Raw genomic sequence first — 22806 nt, forward strand, 5'->3', positions numbered from 1 at the left:
TGCTATCCCTCTCGCATTGTGGCGCACACTGCCGGTATCTGAAGTGATCGCTTATGATGCGGCTTAACGTCCCGAAACTGCACAATGATTTGTGCCTTAAGGTCAGCAGCGAATCATCATTATGAGCGTCCTCTTAATGGGGGGAAAAAGACTATAGAATAAGGCGCCAATAACAGATCAGCATGCCCTGTACGAGTAAGTGTTATTGCGTGTATATTTACCATGTTTCTCGTAATTTTGTTGTGTCAGTTATTGTTTTACAGCTTCTTACATATATTACTTTACGTCAAACAGATGTGTCTCACGATTAGCTTAATTTTGCTTATTCGTATTGTCACGCGTAAGGCAACAGTAAGCAGCAGTATCAGCAGCCAGACACGAAAATGTCAGACACAAGAAGGACGGTGATGATGATGATGATGAATCCTCAACAAATGGCACAAACCCACTGTGGGGGAGGAGGACGGTTCTCCAGCTGGGGCAAGATCCTTGACTTCGTCGTCTTCAATCGCCGTTTTTGCTGGGCACGCAACGCTGGCTCAAAACACCAGGCGGCATTATTCCCCCTCCCAATGGAGCATCGACTCGATGCGCAAACACAAAACGTACACGGAAACTACACAAATTAGGTAAGACAAAAAAAAAAGGGGGGGGGGGGGGTACGCGCAAGCACACATACAGAAATGCACACGGAAAAATGTGTTCTGTGGTCGGGACCAAAAAAAAAAAAAGAAAAAAAAAGACGCTTCACAGTTCTTTGGAGAAAGGCGCGACGACAGCAAAAGGAAGAAAAGACAAAAAAAGAAGGTTGTTTCACTAGTACACTTCACAGTGTAAAATACGGCTTGAGGCAGACGACACGTACAGTCTCTGCGCGTGGTAAACAGCGCTTGGGCGATGGCAGTTCTCCGTCTGGAATCACTTCATAGTTCACGTCGCTTCCACGACTTAGTACTGTGTATGGTCCGAAGTACTTGCTGAGGAGTTTCTCGCTGAGGCCTCGCCGTCTAATGGGTGTCCGAACCCAAACTTTGTCACCAGGCTCATAGGTAACTTGTCGATGGTGGAGATTGTACCCTATTGCATCTGTACACTGCTGCTGTCTTCGTACACTGCATTGCATCTATACACTGCTGCTGTCTTCGTACATTGCATTGCATTGTACACTGCTGCCTTGAATAGACTGGATGACAGGCCATTTACGGAAGCGAAGATCTTGGGAGCCTGGCCTCACAGTTCATTAGCGCAGAAAGCAGTTCGAGCGCTTTTTCACTACCTGAAGGCAACAGACTTGAGTGCCCGACTATAGACATCCTACACTTAAGTTCTCTCTCTCTTTCACTCCCCATTCCCCTCCCCACGTGTAGGGTAGCAAACTGGACTCAGTCTGGTTAACCTCCCTGCCTTTCCTTCTTCCCTTCTCTCTCTCTCTGCTGCTGTCTTATGTGCACACGGGCCAGTTGACGCGCTTCCTCGGCGCGCTGAATGTGCTCCTCGACGTCAGGAGCGAACTGGTCAAGCTGGTCGGTATCTTCATACGGAATCATGGCGTCTAGCATAGTTTCGACATCTCGACCATAAACGAGGCGGAATGGCGTGAAGCGTGTAGTTTCCTGCGTGGCAGTGTTGTACACAAACGTTACGTACGGTAGGATTTCGTTCCACGTTTTGTGTGCTGCACATCCACGTACATAGAGATCACGTCTGTCAGTGTTTTGTTTAGTCTTTGTGTAAAGACGTTAGTGTGAGGGTGGCTTGCAGTGGCATTTCGATGATTCGGGTAACTCAACTAGAAGGTGTCGTCCACAAGCTTCGTCGTAAATGACGTCTCTCGGTCAGTGATGATGAATGACGGTGCGCCATGCCGAAGCACAATGTGATGCATAAGAAACTGGGCAACTTCAGATGCTGTCCCGCGTGGTAGTGCCTTCTCAGCGTAACGCGTCAAGTAGTCAGTTGCGACAGTGATACACTTATTGCCGGAGGAAGACAAGGGTAATGGTCCAAGAAGGTCCATTCCAACTTGATCAAACGGCGTACGCGGAGGGTCGATGGGTTGTAGAAGGCCTGCAGGCTTGAAGGGTGGTAACTTGCGGCGCTGGCATTCACGGCATCCTTTCACGTAGCGTTTGACGCAAGCAGTAAGTCTAGGCCAGCAGTACAGTTGCCGTACCCTGTCCAGAGTCCTTGAGTAGCCCAAGTGACCTGATGTCGGCTCGTCGTAGCAGGCTAATAGGATGTCGTCGCGAAGGGCTTGAGGTACTACTAGCAGATGTGGTTTGTCGCCGGCACCCGTGCTTCTTTTGTATAAGATGCCCCCTCGTAGGCAAAATGACGACAACCGTCGCGAAATAGGGCGAGGAATGGACGCGATGCCGCCTTCTAAGTGATCGATGACGGGTCTTAACTCAGCGTCCGATCGCTGTTTAGCGAGCAGATCGGGCCCGATGAGGGCTCCCAGAAAGGCGCTGTCTTCCTCGTCAGGATTCTGAGATTCGGCAGGTGCTCGTGATAACGTGTCAGCATCTTCATGTTTCCTGCCTAACTTGTACACGATGGTGATGTTAAATGCCTGGAGTCGCAGACTCCAACGTGCCCATCGTCCAGAAGGGTCTCGGAGGTTGGTCAACCAGCACAAAGTGTGATGGTCGGCCACAACTTTAAATGGCCGCCCGTAGAGATACGGCCTAAACTTTGTGGTAGCCCAAATAACCGCGAGGCACTCCTTCTCTGTGGTGGAATAATTGGACTCTGCGCGTGACAGAGTGCGGCTCGCGTAGGCGATAACTCGTTCAGTCCCGTCTTGCCGTTGCACCAGGATAGCTCCGAGACCGATATTGCTGGCGTCAGTGCGTACTTCTACGTCAGCATCCTCATCAAAATTACCGAGCACGGGAGGAGAAGACAATCGACGTTGTAGCTCCGCAAAGGCGTTCTGTTGTTCATCAGTCCAGAGGAATGGGCGTGTCGTCACGCGTAAGGCGAAATAGCGGATCTGCAATGTTCGAAAAATTTTCGATGAAGCGTCGATAATATGCACACAAGCCCAAAAATCGTCGCACACTTTTCTTATCTGTTGGAGCGGGAAAAGCTGCTACGGCAGCAGTCTTCTCGGGATCGGACCGAACACCTGCCGCGCTTACGACGTGACCAAGGAACTTCAGTTCCTCGTAACCGAAATGGCATTTCTCTGGCTCGACTGTAAGGTCAGCCGATCGAATGGCTTCGAGTACATTCCGAAGGCGTCGAAGGTGCTCGTCAAAAGTTTCCGAAAAGGCAACGACATCGAGATAGACGAGGCAGCTTTTCCATTTCAGGTCAGCGAGAACGGTATCCATCATTCGCTGGAATGTGGCTGGAGCGGAACAGAGGCCGAAAGGGTGTACTCTAAATTCGTAAAGGCCGTCCGGAGTTACGAAAGCAGTTTCCTCGCGGTCACACTCATCTACTTCAATTTGCCAGTAGCCACTTTTCAGATCGATAGAGGAGAAATACTTCGCGTGCCTCAGCCTGTCCAGCGAATCGTCGACACGAGGCAACGGGTAGACGCCTTTCTTTGTGACGTTGTTTAGCTTCCGGTAGTCAACACAAAATCAAAGCGTACCATCTTTCTTTTTAACAAGAACGACTGGTGATGACCAGGGACTGCATGAAGGCTGGATTACGCCGTCTTGAAGCATTTCCTTCACCTGCGTTCAACTACCTCCAGGGCTAGTTCGCCGTGCGGCTAATTACGCGCTCCACGCAGAGACTACAAGACTCCTCGACTCTAATTCGGTGCGCCCACGAGCCGTTGTCGCAGTGGATATACGCAAGGCATTTGATTCCGTCCCACATAACACTATCATGATCAAAGCACGTGCCCTTGGCATCAGAGGGAAGATGTACAACTTCATCGCGGGTTTCCTTGAAGAGCGAAGCTACCAAGTCGTAGTTGGTCACGACGCCAGTGCCATACGAACCAACCACGTAGGCGTCCCCCAGGGCTCGGTTATTTCACCGACGCTGTTTAATATAGCTATGCACCAGCTACCTAAGCGCCCTGCGGACGTATCGGGCCTGAAACACGCGGTGTACGCCGATGACATCACCATGTGGACGCATCAAGGGTGCATCGGGGAGCAGGAGGACGTGTTGCAACGAGCTCTCGACATTCACGCCTATGCCACGGAAACGGGTTTACACACTGCCCCAGACAAAACAGAGTTTGTCGTCATTCATGGTGGCAGGTCTACCTTTGGAAAGAGGAAGAAAAGCAGTCTTTTAAACTGTACATCGGTGACCAACCCATCACACGGAAATCTATCCGAATACTCGGTATGCACCTAGACGAGAACTGCAAAGCGAACACTTGGTTCCAATGCGTTACGAAGACCAGCAAACAAATCCTGCACGCTTTACGCAGAATCTCTACCCGCACCTGTGGAGTAAACGAACGTGAAATGCGGCAGTTCGCTCAAGCTTTTCTTGTCTCCCGTATCATGTGCGGGCTGCCGTATCATCCAGTCAACCGCACACAGATGCACGCGCTCGACCGGTTGCTTAACGAATCCAAACGCATTGTAACTGGACTCCCAAGGTACACAAGCCTCGAAGCGTTTAAATGTTGTAGCAAACTCAACAACCTGTCCGAGCTCGCAGACATGCACATCTATACAAAAGAGACGTGACTTCGCGCCACAAAAGCCGGGCGACACACACTCATGCTCCTCGGGTATGACGTCCACAATATGCCCATTTTGCCCAACAACACGCCGCCGTGGGAAATCACGGCTCTCACCGATGGCAGGCCACTTCCTCTCAATATGGACCCTACTCAGCGAATGCGGCGCCTTGCATATGCCAAGAGGCATGCCAAGGCTACGAGTTCACTCTCCTTGACTGAACGCATCGTATACACGGACGCTGCACTGCCTGCAGACGACGTTAGTAACACCTGTTATGCGACTGCGTGGTACGACCAGACAAATGAAAATCAGAACCGCCGCCATCCTATATCGGCAGAAGCAATGTCCAGCACCCGCGCTGAGCTAATGGCCATCCTAGATTATTTGGAGTGGGCCCTCACAACTTCGTCTCAAACTGACCCTGTTCACCATGTATACACAGATTCCCAGGCTGCCCATAGAGCATGTGCTAATGTTATTTACTCAGATCCCGTACTGCAGAAGAATGCGGTCACGATGTTACCATTCACTATGTCCCTGCGCACTGCGGTATCCCCGGAAACGAGAAGGCTTTTAGACTGCCGCGTGCTCATCTCTCTACCACGCTAGCCAGAGCCTCCAATAATCCTTATCCTCTCCTAGCTACCACACCTGAGGTAGCAGACCCAATGGCAGACAAGCATGCGACCAAACAACGACGTGCCGCCTACCTCGCAGCAGTGGGCAATCCACTCTCTATACCGTCACTTCCACCGAAGGTATTCACACGGCGAGAGTCAGTCTTGCTTCGGAGAATCGAGACAAGCACCCTCCTTACTCCTCACTTGTTGAACCGTTTCCACAAGGGTGGCACACCACCACCCGTAAGTGGGTTTTGTTCCATGCGCACATGTCGTGCTGATCTAAACCACCTTTGTTGGGAGTGCCCCCTCTACATCCCACCAAGGCTTCGTGCCCTGGCCACCATACAGCGGGGACCCTGGCCTTCTCTCCGGACTTGGCCTTGCCCGGATACGACGTCTCCGGACCATGCCATCGAGCTCTGGCGAGCACTGCTGCTGTTCCTTCAGGACCCTGCAGCACCACCCGTCGGCGATCGGCTCCGCGACAGCCACAAGCGTCATGCGGTCCCCATTTAGCTGCCTCCAGGACGCTCATTAATAAAACGGAGGCAGCCTTACCGTTCCCCTTTTGCATTAACACCCCTCTTTCCACCGCAGCGTCTTCGGCGCATTTTAATGTGGAATAAACGTGGTTTCATTCATTCATTCACCTGCGTTTGAATCGCATGTCGTTCGGTCGGGGAAACAAGATAAGGCTGTTGCTGTATGGGGGGCACGTCGTCATAGGTGATGATACGGTGTTTCGTAATCGATGTTTGACGTACCTTCGACGACCGTGCAAAGCAAGAGTGGAACTCAAGCAACAGCTCGCGCAGGGGTTGTCTGTTCTCTTCAGGAAGCGTTGGACTAATGTCGATGTTGCGTAGAGGTGCTTCAGCAGTGCCGATTGCCTCGGAAACAAAACTCTCAGTGACATCGGCGATCGGGTCGGCGTAGGCGATGACAGTACCGGAGAAAAGGTGCCGGTGTTCGTAGCTGAAGTTGGTGACAAGAACCTCACAGTGGCCATCGTGGAGATCGACAATGCTTCTTGCTACGCAAACACCATGAGAAAGCAGAAGAGAGCGATTGCTTTCTGCGACCGCTTCACCGTATATGAGCCTGTCACATGCCACTTGAACCACGACACTTGCACGCGGTGGTAACGTGACAGCGTCATCGATGACACGAAGGCTCGAGGGTGGATGGTGTTGGTCGTTGCTGTGGCGCTCTTTGTCGAGAAAGTGACGAGGAGATGTCGAATGTTGATAGCTCCGTGCTCCCTGAGAAAGTCCATGCCGATGATTAGGTCTCGAGAACACTGAGGGAGAATGCTCTAACTGGCAACAAACGTAGAGCCGCGAATCTGTATTCGTGCCGTGCACATGCCGAGTGGTGTGACGATGTACCCGCCAGCTGTACGAACTGGCGTTTGATTCCAAGGCGTGGTCACTTTCTTCAGAAGGGTGGCCAGTTTTTCGCTGATTATAGAATAATCCGCTCCGGTGTCCACTAAAGCAGTCAATTCACGACCGTCAAGCAGTACAGGAATGTCCAAAGAAATTCTTCCGTCATCAGCAGGTACTGTCGTCGTCGATGTATCGTCGGTCCGCGTACGCGTCAGTAGGGGTCCTTGAGCAGGTCTAGACTGAGCGGCCTCGCCGCCAAAGGTCACTGTGGTTAGTTTTCCCGTCGTGGGCTGGGCGACCGACCCTGCACCACGCTTCAATACGTACGGCGAGTCGGAGAAAACCGCCGCGGCGAAGGGGAGCGTGACTGGTGTCGATCTGATGGAGATCCGCGCTGCTGGGCAACGTGTTCTTCAATTTCAGGAGGACGCTGGCCGAACCTAGGTCGCGGCGAGTTCGCTGAGAATCCGCGTAGCCCCAGCTCTGGATAGGAGCACTGGCGGTAGACATGCCCAGCTTCGCCACAATGAAAGCAAAGGGGACGGCGATCAGGTGCCCGCCACACGTCTGATTTCTTTCGGGCCTGTCGGTGGTCCTGGTAATCCGAGGCAGCTTGGACGGGCTCTCCCTCCACCTCTGCTCCACCTGGAGGGAGGTGGGGCTCTGCCCCACCTCCCTCCCCGGGCGCGCGGCGCGAAGCGGGGAGGGAGGTGGGGCAGGTTGCCTCAAGGCTTGCGAATATGATATATGTGGGCTGTCATTTCTTAGCGGTCGAGCTTCTGTGTTGAAGGGTGGTTCTCTTAGCGCATGCTGGACTTCGTCAAGGAGAACGCTCGACAAGGAGCTGAGTGTCGGCTGTGAAGGTACCGACAGTTTCTGGAGTTCTTCGCGGATCACGGAACGAATAAGCTCTCGAAAGAAATCGACGTGATCCCCGAGAGCTCCGAAGAAGTCCGTAGGTGAGGCAGTGTTCACTTGGCGTTCATATGATGGTGTCCGCTGGCGAAGAGTCTGCTCCATGGTGATGGCCTCGGAAAGAAATTCTGACGCAGTCTTGGGAGGACTGCGCACGAGACCGCCGAACAGCTGCTCTATCACTCCGCGCATCAGGTACCGCACCTTCTTTTCTTCCGATATGCTGGGGTCGGCTCGTCGAAAGAGATGCGTCATGTGCTCGACGTACATTGCGACACCCTCGTTCGGCATTTGTATACGGGACTGGATATCACGCTCAGCTCGCTCTCGGCGATCAGGGCGAGCATACGTCTCAAGAATCCGGCGTTTGAATTCTGCCCATAAAGTTAGGGCATCTGCACGGTTCTCATACCAAACACGTGCGCCATCGTTAAGGCTGAAATATACGTTTTTCTGTTTGTCTGCGTCATCCCACTTGTTGAACGCGGCAACACGTTTATAGTGCACCAGCCAATCTTCAACGTCCTCATGTATGGCGCCGTTGAAGGGATTCGGCGTTCGCGGATTGAGTAGCGTACAATGAATCGGCGTTGTGCCTTTCATACCGGCTGGGGTGGTCGGAGCTGCCATTTTTTCTGGGAGGAGTCCAAACTCAGGGGCTTGTCCACGGATTCTTCTGCTGGCGCGGTGTACAGGCGTAACCACCGGTACGGGGCTGGAGCTCCTGCTGCCCGGAGGGGTTTGGTGCATAAATTAGATTACCCAGCACCTCCACCAGTTTTTCACGCGTAAGGCAAGAGTAAGCGGCAGTATCAGCAGCCAGACACGAAAATGTCAGACACAAGAAGGATGGTTGTTGTTGTTGTGGCCTGTGATGCGTGTGGCTCCTAGCCACGAAGGATGGTTTTCCAGCTGGCGCAAGATCCTTGACTTCGTCGTCTTCAATCGCCGTTTTTGCTGGGCACGCAACGCTGGCTCAAAACACCAGGTGGCAGTATATATCCACAAGCAGACATTTTAGAATGCCACATTTCTTTAACTTACTGGCTTAGACGTCTGTCACTTTTGGAGACTTGTAAAATCACAGAAGTTGCGGTATCTTTGTTATTGCTTGTTATTTTTTATCATTAACATAATGACTGTCTTGAATGTATTTGAAGCTGTTTGCAGTGGTGAGCGCCGGATTCTAAGGTACTTGCCGCTTCATTTTTTCGTTCTACACTGTCTGCAGACACGCATGCAAAATTACTTTACGGCTGTATTGTGCTTATTTCTTCTTAAGGTGTTATGTTTATTCATCCAAATATTTGTTTGCGGGGAACCAAAATAAAACATAGCTGAAATTCCTGACTGCATCGAAATAAATTTGTCACCAGAATGTCACCTACTTGAATCACAAGGCGAAAAGGCAAGTAAATAAGGGAGCCTTCGCCAAACAAAATGCAAGCACTTGCAGTAGATGTAGCAGTTCGTCGCCCATACGTATTCTGTCGGTGGATGCCTCGCGTTTCCGATCGCTATTCAAACTAATCACGCTTATTGCGCGACGGGAAACCGCGGCAGCTATCGCATTGTACTTGTCACATGCGGCCGTCCTTGAGGAGATGAGAACGCCTTTCATGTTAGCGCAACACCAGCATCAAGGCCATGTATTGAGTGGAATTCCCGTATACAAAGACAATGCGCATTTTCTGGAAGGACCAAGACGCACCCGCTGATTCATTCAGTCACGCATCGCGGGCGTACGACAGGCAGTCGCCCCAGAGCTCAGCAAACGGAATGAGACGCGCGAGAAATGGGGACTCGTCCCGACCCACTCCGGCGTTAGCCCAAGGCTAGAAACGTGTTCAACCATCCTAAGCGCTGCTTCTTTGCCCGCTGGAAAACACTTCAAATAGGAGGGAAGAGAAGTGTTCAAATTTATACATTGTGATATACAAGTAAATGCCAGCAACTCTATTCGTGTCTAGGCATATAGGCACAGCCTAAATAAGGATTCCTGCGTGGTACTTTATGTAGAAACGTTTGCGCCCCATCACAGCTTACGCTTTAGCATTTAAACATAGCGGGCGATCTTTGTTAAAGTATGCAAATACCGAGCTAAGCGCGGTGCGTGTATGCGTGGAATTCGCGAACAATGCTGTGGTAGCCGTGTGCTGGATAAAACAGAACTAAATCACCACTTGCTCGAGCTGCCCAATGACAAATCTAAGGACTGAACTACGAATACAAAGTTAGCTCTACGAAGCTTAAACTCGGGCCCTCAGCCATTATTTGCCGTCGCCGAACCACTGCGCAATTTACGCACTGAATGTGTGCGAGCTGAATGCGGCATGTTGATGTACGTACTGTGTAGTGAAGCACACACATATTAAATGCACGGGGATGAGTAGTACGAGAGTAGAGGTGTTCTTGTACCTGGCGGTGTGTTGCGTTGAAATGTGTTGGAGCTGCACGTGAAATACGTGCACCTTCTTTACAATATGCAGATTTCAACTTTTTGTTGACTTTAATCAGAGTACATCTCACGTGTAGTGGCTTCTTATATTGCGCATGAGTAAATGAAGTCATGGGAGCACAAAGAAAAGCAGGTTTATATCTTCTTTTTTCTTTTGGTTGCAGTATCACAGACGCTAGAAAAAAATAGAAAACACAGGCCACGGGCTCTGTGTCCACGTTAGCCCTCCACTGCAGCCCGAAGAATGAGCAGACATATCGTGAAAAGCAGAAGCCGTAAACAACAAAATACCACAATCGCCAAACAAGCGGCAATAAAAAAAATCAAATGAAATTTTCTGCCCTTGCAGATGTACTGTGGTGGTGCAATGAACTAAGCCTTGGCGAAATAGATGCGCATGGATGTGCAGGGAGTTGCGCAACACACACCGTGTGGTTATCGCCATGTTCAATAAGTCGCAGAAGTGTAGGATAATGGTAGAATACATTCCAATGCAAGCCGCACTGCTGTTGCTTTAGTCTTGAGCGTAATGGCTAGAGAAGCATGTACGTTTTGAGCACGGCGACGCGCTGACTTGAACGGAGGGATGATGGTCAGACACAGATCAAAGACGCGTGAAACTGTCGAAGCGCTTTCAAACCACAAGAACTGTTATTTGATTGCTCTGGCAGCTAGATGGTTGGTTGGTTAAATGTGGTTTAGTGGCGCAAAAGCGGCTAAGGCTATGCTGCGCCAAACACGAGGTGTCTTATAATACTATTCAACAGGAGAAAGGCCGTGTTAATCTACATTTTGTTTAAAAAACCAGTGTCGTCTAGGAATTTACGCAGGTCAGGTAATGGGATTCTCGAATTATCTCCTAAAATTAAAGCAGGATGTAAAGGTATGTGCATTTGATATAGGTTGTGCAAAAAGTTTCGTCTTTGTACTTCATTGTGTGTGCATGTGAGTAGTATATGCATGACTGTTAGTTGTTCTTGGCATTTTTCACATGTTGGCACGTCTTCTTTTGTAAGTAGATAATTGTTTGTGAGGTGTGTGTGCCCAATGCGTAGTCGGCATAGAACTACTTCAAAGAAGCGCTCCTGATGGTTGCACGAGTTCCACTCACCAAGTACGGGTTTAGTGAGATATAGCTTGTTTTCTCTACAATGGCCCCATTCGTGTTGCCACTTTGACGTTAAGGCCTTCCTAATGGCACGGATACTATCTTTATATGGAAGTGTTGTGTTTATTATGTCTTTGAATGCTGCCCTCGATGCACATCTATCGGCTGCTTCATTACCCGGTATCCCAACATGACTTGGTACCCAACCAGAAGCGGATTGATCTCCCATATTTGTTAAGCGCGACCATGTTTAGTATGTCCCCTAACAAGGGTTCACACTCAGATTTCAGATTTAGAGCCTTCAGTGTACTTAAGGAATCAGTGTATATGACTGTGCTTTTGTGTTTGCCCCTGATAATCTTTCAGCCATTTCGCTACAAGGAATGGAGATAACTTTCTTACTGGCATGTTGGTTTCGCTGTGGATTACATAGTATTTGGGTAAAGATGGAGCATTGCTTCGAAAGGAGAAATGGAATGGTACTTCGGTGCGGCATCTCTTCAGACGCCGATCATAAACAACAGAAGCTTGCGCTGCCATAGGAAAATGTGTATGTTCGGCAACAGCGCCGACCGCCCACTACGGAGCCCAACGAGGGGACGCGGCAAAGCTTGCGTTCAAGCCTGCACGACGCCAGCCGTACGCCGTCACTATAACCAAATATGGTGTACCCAAGGTAGGATAGCCACACAAGGTTAACCCTTGCCGCCGTGGAGAAAGGAAATAAATGGAAGAGAGAAGAAGACAGGAAAGATAAAAAAAGTGAGAGATAAAGACGAAGGTTTGAGGAGAGAGAGACAGGAAGAGGCGACTACCGATTTCCCCCGGGTGGGTCAGCCCGGAGGTGCCGGCTACGTGAAGCAGAGGCCAAAGAGGTGTGTTGCCTCCGCCGGGGGGCCTTAAAGGTCCGAACACCCGGCATCGGCTCAACCGCCAGGATCCTCCTTTCGCCGGACACGGCTAAGCCGCGCACGGCTACACGCGGAAGGGTTCAACACTCGTGTGCTCGGGTACGTGGTGTCGCAACACACCAAACGCCTGCTGACGCAGACGCCCCTGCGGGGTCTGGCAGCTAGAGTGCGAAATACCCTCTGCTCACGTGCACTGGTGGACTGCAAGTGCGTGCTCTCTGCGCACTTACTGCGTGCGCACATACTTTCAGCGGATAGTTGCTTACCTGGAGATATGACACGAATACCACCCAGCTCGGTTCCCTGTCGTTCTTACTGTTATGAGAGCCTCGAATACTAGAAGAAGCACCAGTTCTGTGCAAGCAGTGTTTCAGAATAAGCGCGACTGACAGACAGGATGTATCGCTCAGAGAGCATACTACATCGTGTGTCCGAGCTAACGTTAGCCAAAATGTTCAAAGAAAAAAAAGAACAATTACAATACTCGGTGCAAAGTACAATTTTAAGCCCCACGGTGTTCGATTGTAAGAACGGTGACGACCGAAAACCGTAGGTCTTATAATTGTATCTTTCTTTTTAATTGCCGGCTTTGACATACACAAACAATACAGAAAAAGGAAAAGCCAGCAAAATCCTTGTTGACATGTTTTTCTTATAATTGTATCTCGCACCAAGTTTTCACATTTCTTTTGTTGAGCAGCTCGGCTAACGTTAGCTGGGACACGCGGTATAGTACCCTCTAGGCTACCAAAGAACGATTCCATGAAGTGCCAGATCCCGTTTATTTAGCGGAGCATTTGCCTCCGCTCCTACTGATCCATAACTGGCCGAAAACAAAAAGCAAAAACATTCGCTGCTTGCCTTCCGGCGCACATGCAACGTCGTGCGCGCTGTTAAGAGTGCCAGACAAGAGAAAAAATGCAGGTCGCTGTGACCTGAAAGGCGCACGCTCTAGTTGTTGCGTCCTTTCGCCTATCGCGAAAGACTGCGTCCCACACGACGTGGCTACGCGACCAACTGCATTGCGCAACGTCACTCGCACACACCACAGGCGTTCTTTCCTTTCTCGGATACGGGAGCGCTGTATGCCTTGGGCCGCGGTCGCGCCAGCGTGACACCGCTTTGTTTCAGCAACAGCTGAAGCTTTGTCGTGGCCAATATTTGCACTCGCAATCTGCCTCGTGGAAAGAAAGCAGCGCGCTCTCACGGTGGCCCAGCGCACGGCGTCGCTCCCGAGGCCACGGTACGCTGTGCGTCCCCGCTGTTCTCGTTGTCGGCCTGCTGCGGGGCGCGCCACCGAAAAGCGGGCCATGGTGTGGCAACGACGCTGGCCTTCGCACTGGGCGTACTACAAGACGCGTCTCGTATCACTTTGCTTGCTCAACTTTTGTAATTGGTTATTTTGTCTTAGTTCCGACAGCTTGGTATGCTTATGATGCGATTCTTCCAGTGTTAGAGAGCAGATGTCGCGCATATACTGCGACTGTCCAGCTTCCACGCTGGTTATCTTGCGTTATATTACTGACACGTAACATCGTTTCTCAAGATTACCCCGTTGGTCGATCACTATGCGACATGCGTTCTTTGACAAAACTTAGCCAACACAACGTCGCCCAGAAATATACGAGTAACTGGTTCAAAACTGCACTATCGGGGACGCGGCATAAAGGAGAACTCAAAATGCACGGCCAAAAATACGCGAGAACTGTTGACCTAAAATATGAGCAGCTCATGCGACGATGCTGCCACACTCCTGCCGTTCGTTACACGATGTTGCCACTTTTATGCTAACCGCATACGGCTCGCACAAGCCGGTGCTGCCCTCGACGTTATGGCAGGCCGAGCTCGTCGAGTCGTTCAAGTTGGTCGCACGACTGCCCGCGCCATCCAGCATTGCTAGTTCCAAACATAGCGCTTCGCTGAAAACATTGCTCTCGCAACGACAAACACGCATCGCGTAAACCGTGCAAAGGTTGCACTGACGAACTGTAGTCCAGCTGCAGCGCTTCGAAAAGGCACAGAAAAGAACCCACGGCCCTTTTAGGGAAAGTCTGGCTTCTGTGACAGAGCGTGGGCTACGACGCCTTGGCGTTCGTTTTTGAACACAATAATTTTATTGCGTAGATATGCGCCCAGATGTCGACAAATACGTAGTTGCAGTTCACTCACGAACACCGAGGACTACCATCAAAGAACACGAGATAAGCTGGTCAGCAGTAGCCTCCTCCTCGTATAAAAAACCACAGACGCCACCATCTCTGAAATTTCAACAAGAACTGGCGAGCATGAGCGCACAGATACAAACGCTCACACAAGAAAACAGAAAACTCAAACACTGATACCGCTCGCACAAATACCACAAGAGATGGCCCCAAACGAGGTCATCACTGGCCTAAACGCCCATCGATTCCATCCACACCCAGATGCAAGCCTTCATGGATGGTACACGCGCCCAGTTGGAACAAGTAAGACAGACTGCAATACAACGCACGGATGCAGCAATAAAACACATGGAAGCCAATGTAGACAGCAAGCTTAAGGACCAGTTTCACTCCATAAAACTACGAAAGACCACCGCAAGGCCACATCTGTGGCAGAATCGAACCAAATACACCAGATCATATCATCACCGACCACAACATCCAAGAATGGCTACACTATACAGGCAAGTCAAAGAAAACTTAGAAATTTAGCAATGGAACTGCCGTGGGTGGCGAAGGAAGAAAGGGCTGCTGACAATTCATCGCTCATTCTTCAAAGGTACCGGGGGTCACTGCCCTACAAGAGCCTGGTATCCGACCAACACTACATGGCTACGAAGAATACCACACAAGTCAAGATGACAAGTGGAAGGCAGCTATACCCGTAGACAGAAGCATCACAACCATACAACACAAACCCATCGACGACGTGGACGTAGAACATGTATTCCTCAAACTCGTCTAAAAAGGCAACCACAAACAGAGCGCCTTCGTCCTAAACATTTACTGCCCCTCCCCACCCCCCCCCCCCTAGCCAAAGGCGGGCAAACATAGGCAAACTATTTACGGATACCCTCCACCTCGCCAGACAGCTCCCTGGTCATCATAGGCGATTCCAACGCTCAGAACACGCTGTCGGGGTACCAGAAGCAGGACTGAAAGGGTCTCCAGCTAGAAACACTAATTGAAAAGTGTCACCTCGCACTCACCACAGACCGGAACATACCGACGAGGAAAGGGAACAGCGTAACACGCGACACCACTCTCGACTTCGCCTTCATCACACAAACTACGCGAGCCGAATAGCTCAACACGCTGAAAACTTAGGCAGCGATGACTACATAGTAATCATAACACTACAGACTGGACGCCTACGCAGGCAGGTCGGCACAGTTAAACTCACTGATTGGCGAAAGATCAGGGAAGCCGACACAATCACGAACCTTGAAGACTGGTGCGACAACCGCCGCCAACATAAACAACACCACACAAAGCAAATCGCCAGAACAGAAGAGACCCCAGAGGTGGATCCCCACTTACTAAACCTGTGAGATGCCAGACGGGGTCTCACCCGCACGTGAAAAAACAGAAGAACAGGAAACTGAAAACACACATAGCACAAATAACAGCGGAAGCAGGATAATATGCCACGCAACTCGCCTCGGCGAACTGGTAGAGATTATGCGACTCCTTCGGTGGCACCCTGGATACGGCAAAGACGTGGTACATCCTCAAAGCAATCCTGCGCCCCACCAAAACCAAAGGAGAAGGACAGAAGGCACTGGATCGGTTACTACACACCTACCCAGATAGCCAACAGGACCTCATCAACGCCATCAAGACCAAGTGCTATGGAGATCCCGCTCCCACACAACCATGTAGAACGCCCTACACAGGAAAACCCAACCCACTAATGGACGAACCTATCACAGAAAACGAACTGACAGCGGTCATCGTAGCCACCACTCGTAACACTGTGCTCAGAGTCAGTAAACTAAGGCACTGATATATGAGCTAAGTGAACGAATAATCGCTGTCACTTAATGAAGTTCTGAGACCAAAATCATGCTGTTAGCTAACGAAAAGACGCCTAATAAGGTAAGAAACCAACAACAACCGACATATTTATCCGGTGTGCTCAGTGTAGGGCTAACACAGCAATATAAATAAAACAATGATGGCAATAAATAAATTCTGGGGTTTTACGTGCCAAAACAACGATCATAAAATAACGAGTAGGGGTGAGGGAGGAGGCTGAGAATTGGTTTCCACCACCCGAGATTGTTCAACGTGCACCTGATTATTGCACGTTATACGAGGGTATTGCATTCGAGGCGAATGCAAGACAGTGGGGGTTAGAAATCGCCTCCCTGCTTCTGTGGATATAAAACTGATGCTCTTGCTAGGCTGCTGCTGAATTCATGTCAAGTGGTACACGTGAACCGGCAATGCGAGCAATATGACGCTCTACGTTCTCGGGAACCTTGCCCGAATATCACGTAGAATAGTTATTGGACGTCACGTGCTAAAAGACACACTGCGCACCGACCTAAACGTGCGTATGAGCTGCGCCTGAACGCGCGAGAAATTTGTCGTCAACGCGTTACTCCGAGTGAACTACGTGCGAAATGGTCTCGCTGCTTGCGAGGTGGCAATAACAGCGCGAAGAATAAAAAAAAAAAAAAGGAATAGCAGACATCGCCAGCAATATTAACATCTTGACTCATGTACGTACAAATGTTTAAATTTTCACGATCTATCATGCTTTTAACGTGTTGATAGTGTCACATTTCCGGCAGCGTGGCAAATGCGCTCGTGGTGCCACATTGTCACTGTGTCAGCAACTAGTGATACGGGCGTGCGTCGAGTAGTAACTTCGCCGTGAACAACCAGGAATGATGGAAAGAAAGAAAACTTCTAGGAAAGGCAGATAACGAGAGTATAGTTTCGCTTATCTAGCCAACATGTATTCAAAGTCTAGCTTAATTTTGCCTGAAGTTCTATTGTGACTAAGTTCCTTGAGTTAAAAAAGAACCGTCGCCATCCCATTCGCCTGCAGATGCCGGAAACACGAGGCCTACCTGCGGCCAGGCCAGTCTCAGCAAGCGCCGGCCAAGCTAGGGCACGTGCACCGCGTGCTTTTGGCCGACACTTGGTACTTTAGTGCGTCTGCAGGCTTTTTTAACACTGTTGCCAGGGAATTAATGGAAGATGGATGCCAGTGAAAGAAATCAAGTAAATAGGCAGTTTTAGTTGGGCGCCCGCAACGAACCACGTGCGCAGAGCGCGAGTTCGTGCGTGCGTAGCGAACCGTGGGCACACGATACGGCAACAGTTGGCCGGACGCAAAAGTTGAGAAGGGGATTGCCGACTTGCACGCGCAGGAACCAGTAGTGTGCTACTCAGCGCCGCCATCTGAAACTGTGTATAGTCAATATCAGCCGCTACGAAGTCGAGCCAAAAGCCGGAGTCATATCTTCGGCAAGAGCGATATCGAAAAATGCGCTCTTGTGGACACGCGAGAACATCCCGCAAAACCCGCTGAGCTCGCATCGGACGCTACGCAGCTTTTGAAAAGCTGCGGGCGCACGGAAGACAGCGTGCGTGCTCCTGCGTACCGCGCATGCGCACTGAGGCCTTCGCGGTTTTGCTGCGTACGCAGAGCTGCCGCGGACGCCCAACTAAAACTGCCTAATATGCAGGGTGATGCACGTAACTTGTGCCATGGATTAAAAAAAGAAAAAGTGGTCACCCGCAGTGGAATGAAACCAACGGCATATGGTTTGCCGTCATGTGGCGCCCCATAGAGTATTTTTTTATATTCCGCCTAATTAGTTAATTAACCGAGATGAATTAACAAATTTTGTAATGTTAACTTTAGGCCCCAGTGCGTTTCGTTGCGTTGCAGAAGGGGCTCAGAAACAACCGATCCAAGTTTTGGTGGCAACGTGCCTGCTGCGTGGCGTCCAGACAATTTTACGCACCTTCTGTAGCTAACTCTAGAGATTTAGCGAACACCGGATGCGTACACCGTAGCGAGGGTCGTCAGACAATTCTTTAGCTCCTAGATTCTTTTACGCGAACCAGGATGCAAGAACACGACAACCCAGAGCCTCGGTCTGACGCGTGCCATGCTCAACAAACTGAGCTACGCACACTGTCTTGGGTTCTTGTGTGCACGGAGGTGGAATTTATAAACGAAATAGTAGGCAACGTTTTTAAACTGTCCTGCAAGTTACGCTGGACATAAGGGTTGGCAACCTTGGCCCTTACCAGAAAACAATCATGATGCACCTGCTTGTTCGGCTCGCCGTAGTTCAACGCAAGATAGCGGTCTACTTAAGCTGCAACGCGAAGAACCAAACCCATGTACTAGATTAGAAACAATGCTGACGCTACTGACAAATGTTTTGTTGAACTTGCGAGTCCCTCTTGTCCTCATGGTTCCAGAAATACGCAGATTGGTGCATATGAGGCTTAAAATTACCGGCAGAAGAACAGCAATCCAAATAAGGAGTTCAGAGGAAGATGGAAACTTGTAGTCATAAACAATATTGCGTAAGGAGTGTTATACAATCCTGCAGGTAGCATAACTAGTCATTCAGTTGGATTTCTCAATGAGGCGGATATTACTTGCACGAGAAATCAAAAAGCATTATCAACAAATTCAAATTTATTAACTATTAATAATTACTATACGGCACTTATTAAAGTTTACGAATTGCAGGCGGTGAGTTCGCAAAGCGTATCCAGTTGGAATAAGTTTTCAGGATGACACCAATTTCGAGATATTAATTCCCAAATTGTGCGACGAAAGACGTTTCAGTTACTTTCGTGCTTCAGTGCACAAAGCGGCGGTTTGCTAGAAAAGTGAGTGGAAGAATGGCGCACATTTACTGCAAGTATCACGGTGTACACCTCGAAGCCCGTGTAATCATTGGAATTTGTTCCGAGTGGATATGCCTTGTAAGCTTACCGGCTACAATTCGCAAATTGCATTAGCTGCTGTAAACTTATTTTGAACACAAGTTATTTTGTGATTTTTTGAACTTAGTGGAATAAGCAGGTCGATGTCTGGTGCAAGCAGCATCCGCCTCTTTCAGTATACAGATGAAGGACTAGGCTTTGTACCAAAGGCGATTTTTAATAAATATTCTGTATCGTCTAAAGAAACGTAACTGCCACGGGGACCGCGTTCCCGTGCAAGATGACGGCCTTCGATTAAGTGCGTGCTAACTGGACGCATTTCGAAAGGCCAAACAGCTTAACCCGCGGCAGAATGACGAGGACTGTACGTCGAAAACGCAAAGCGTGCTCAAGACTCGATTGCCGCTGTGCATCTGCATCAACGCGAACGGAGCAATGCTCCGTAATGTCAAGAAATGAGGAGGCTCAGTACCCTTATGCGCTACCTTGTGGTATTGGCGTATTGTTGCAAAAGCTTAACACGTGCATGAAAATCGCGCACGTTCGTGCCCACCATGCTCGCCTGGTAGTGGTGCAAGCGCCGAGGACGAATACAACGTCACGATGCCGAAGTGCAAGATTCCCGATTGCGCATGGAAATGAACACATGCTTTGTAGCGTTTCTTACGAATACATCCCTACGGTCAAGCCGTGTTTGTCCGTTCGCTCCGCGTGAGTACCATGTGGATATTTTTCTTTACCGCCAACACTGGAGCGCGTGGCCTCGAGCGCGACACCGCAAACGCGCATGTGTCGCGAACTGTCGTCGGCTCGGCCGTATCTGCAGCGGGTGAGCTCACGCAGCTGCACACGGCTAAATTAAAATTATTTAACTATGGGGTTTTACGTGCACGCCGTACTGAGAGGGACTACGGAAACTTGGATCACCTGGGCTTCTTTAACGTGCCCCTAAATCGCAGTAGACGGGAGTTTTCGCCCCAATCGAAATGCGGCCGCCGTGGCCGGGATTCGATCCCGCGCTTATCAGCCCAACACCGTAGCCACTGGAACCACGTCGGGTTATACACGGATGCAAGATTAAACGGTGCGCCCCTTAACCTTGCTGTCTTTGCTAAATAGAAAGAGGTATCGTTCTCGCAGTCATTTCTGCCCGCAGTCGCAATTTAATAAAAATACCGAGAGCGGGAAACAGGGTGCGCGAAGTAAGCGACATTTTCTTCATAATGTTCGCGCTTGACGAAACATTTTAGACATTAGCTGCTCGTTGCGATTAACCAGTACTTGGAACGGGATAGTTGGTCAAACATTATTGGGCAGGAATCTCTGCTACCATACTTTTCTGCACGGATGCAAATTGTAGGCACGAAATTTATACCTGCTTGGCAGGTTTCCCCATTCTTCGCAAACAGATGCTCATCGCTAATCTGCAGTGGTAGGATAAATTGTAGTTTCACCATGGCTCCATTTATGAGACTCGATATACATATTAGAGAGGCTCCGTTTATCGGCGTACCAGACAACGAGCACGATAACGTGACGCAATGTGCCAAGTAATAATTCTTGTACATTGCTGCCACTGAGCATGCGCAAAACTGTTTGGGACCATCCTTAGGTTGCGCTGATAGGACTGAATGCCAGAGGTGTTGAAGCTCAAAAAGATGAAATAGTGCAAACGATGATTCGTACAGGATGTTCCATTTGTGACAACGCCTTCTCGTGAAAGCTTCCAAATTAAGTGTAGGCCAGTCAGTGAAATTATCGTACCTGAAAAACAAATTCAGTAACCCGTGATGGAGTCACGAAATAAACGCGTCGTCAGTCACGCACACAAGCACGCACGTGCAAGATAAGTAAAGCACGGTTTGGTAGTGAAGCCTACGCACTTGTTTGCCCTCTCTAGTCGTGCGACACCCGAGCTAAGGCGTTGAGCAGGTCACTCGGTTGGTGCGCTTGGGCTGCGTAACAGCATCCTATACACGCCCGATTACTGAGCTCCATGATACGGCGCCGAGAGGCATTGGACCAGCATAGACAAAACTTTTCTGACTGTCGGCTTTGCGAAGCAACGTGCACAGTTGACGATGATTCAGTTACGCGCCTGCCCGCATGTGCATTGCCACCAATAAATCTCGACCGCTGTGGCCTCGTTGAGTTGCTGCCTCGAGCAATATGATGTAAGCAGAGAGCAATCGTCGACCCAGCCGAACAGCAACGGTGCCCGACGATGTCTGCCTCCGATAAAGCCAGACCCTCCCCCGCTCGCTTCCGGGGGAGGCCGGTTGCGTCACTCGGTCGGATTGCGGGCCACGGCGCTCCGTGGCCCCGTGACCGCTTTCGCGGCCACGCTGTCCCTGGCACAGGAGGAAAACGGCCCCCCTAATGCGCCGCTGCCGAAACCAAGTGTGCTCGGTGCGCTGTCAAATATTTGTCCGCCCGAAAATATTTCGCGCTCTTACACGCCTTGAGGAACCCGGCTGCTAAACCAGGAAGAGCCAGGGAGTATGTCACTCGAGACGACTGCACGGTCTCCAGCTGAAGTCAATAACGCAACTCTCGCAAGTGCGTGAAATGTATGTGCTCGGTGACGTGCCATGTAGGTGGTAAAAAAAGACCACCATCCTGACGAGTAACTCGATACTGACACGTCAAAAGCAAATATGAAAGGCTATCCAGTAGTAGGTAGTCAGTATGAGAAACGAAAGAATACCACTCATGTTTTCTTCTCATGTATTTCAACTCGTATATCGTTTACCTCTTTTTTCTGTAATGAGACAGTCACAAAGGACAGATTGTTAAAGGAATCGAGAGTGTGGCACATATCACCCTAATATGTTTTGCAGCGATCGAGTGTAGCTAAACTGAGTGAAAGTTATCTTACTATACATCACAAGCGTTGATATAAAATAAATAAAAAAAAAGTGATCAAAACTTGAAGTTCCTAACACATCACGCAAGCATAGAGGCTGCCTTTGTTGGTGTCAGAGCATTTGGCGTCTTCTGCCACGAATAACACTTGGCGCCACTTTACGTGCGCCGCAGCCAGAAGAGCGCAGATTTCTGGTAGAATGGAAATATTTTAGGCACATGGGTCCCAGCCACGCCGCAAAGGTTACGAGCACCCCGAAAACGCGCGACGCCGAGCATTCCGTCGAGCGACCAGAGCGGCCGCGCTAACGGAGGTGATCCCGAGACTCACCGTGCACCAAGCATCCGAGGTCAGGCAGCTGCGTCGCCCCAACAGGTTGCACCGAGTTGTGCCGGGGCCCCTTTCGTCGAGGCAGGCGCGGCGAGGGAGCAAGCCAGACGCGAGCGGCCCCTCGCGGGATTCGCTTGGTGGGTGGGGCCGGCGTTCTTCCGCACTGGCGGCTGACCGGTCATTAGGGCGACCTTCGAACGTGTTGACTGCGTGGGTGAGTGGCCGTGTGGCCACATGGCGTAGTAGTGGGGGCGGGCGACGCTGCTTTCTTCAGCGCGCAACCATATTCTAATTTCCCCATCGGCGCATGCTGATAAATCATCCGGAAACTGCGGGAACGAGTGGAAGAGCGCTGAAAGGACGAGGAATGCGTTAGAAGCCACAGGAAGTTCAAGTTTCATGGAGTGGCCTATTGAGCGGCTCTCTTGCGTAGTCACTCTGCATGCGTGCTTTGTTTGACTCTGGACAACGTTTGCTGAAGCGCACGGAATTAGGGCAACTGAAGATGTGCTCGCAGGGCTCAATAGGTACTGAATGATAGTTTGAAAGGAATCGCGCGTGACTGTCCTATCACCCATTTGCAAAGCTGTACGGACATATTTTGTTTTCTTCCCAGAGAAAATCGGAGGGTT

At 50.2% G+C, this 22806-nt stretch overlaps 1 protein-coding gene across 2 annotated transcripts in view; it reads right to left on the minus strand.

The window, feature by feature from the left end:
* The window catches only part of LOC126538449 (putative fatty acyl-CoA reductase CG5065), a 134189-nt gene extending 111773 nt beyond the window's left edge, over positions 1–22416 (minus strand). The window contains exon 1 of one of the 2 annotated variants that reach the window (XM_050185291.3): positions 22175–22416. The gene's annotated coding sequence lies outside the window, so the exon portion shown is untranslated. The remainder of the gene's footprint in view (positions 1–22174) is intronic. The other variant, XM_050185290.3, reaches the window with a different exon arrangement.
* Positions 22417–22806: the final 390 nt, after the last annotated feature.

Source organism: Dermacentor andersoni, chromosome 4 (assembly GCF_023375885.2).
Source record: "Dermacentor andersoni chromosome 4, qqDerAnde1_hic_scaffold, whole genome shotgun sequence".
In the NCBI taxonomy this organism is placed as follows: domain Eukaryota; kingdom Metazoa; phylum Arthropoda; class Arachnida; order Ixodida; family Ixodidae; genus Dermacentor; species Dermacentor andersoni.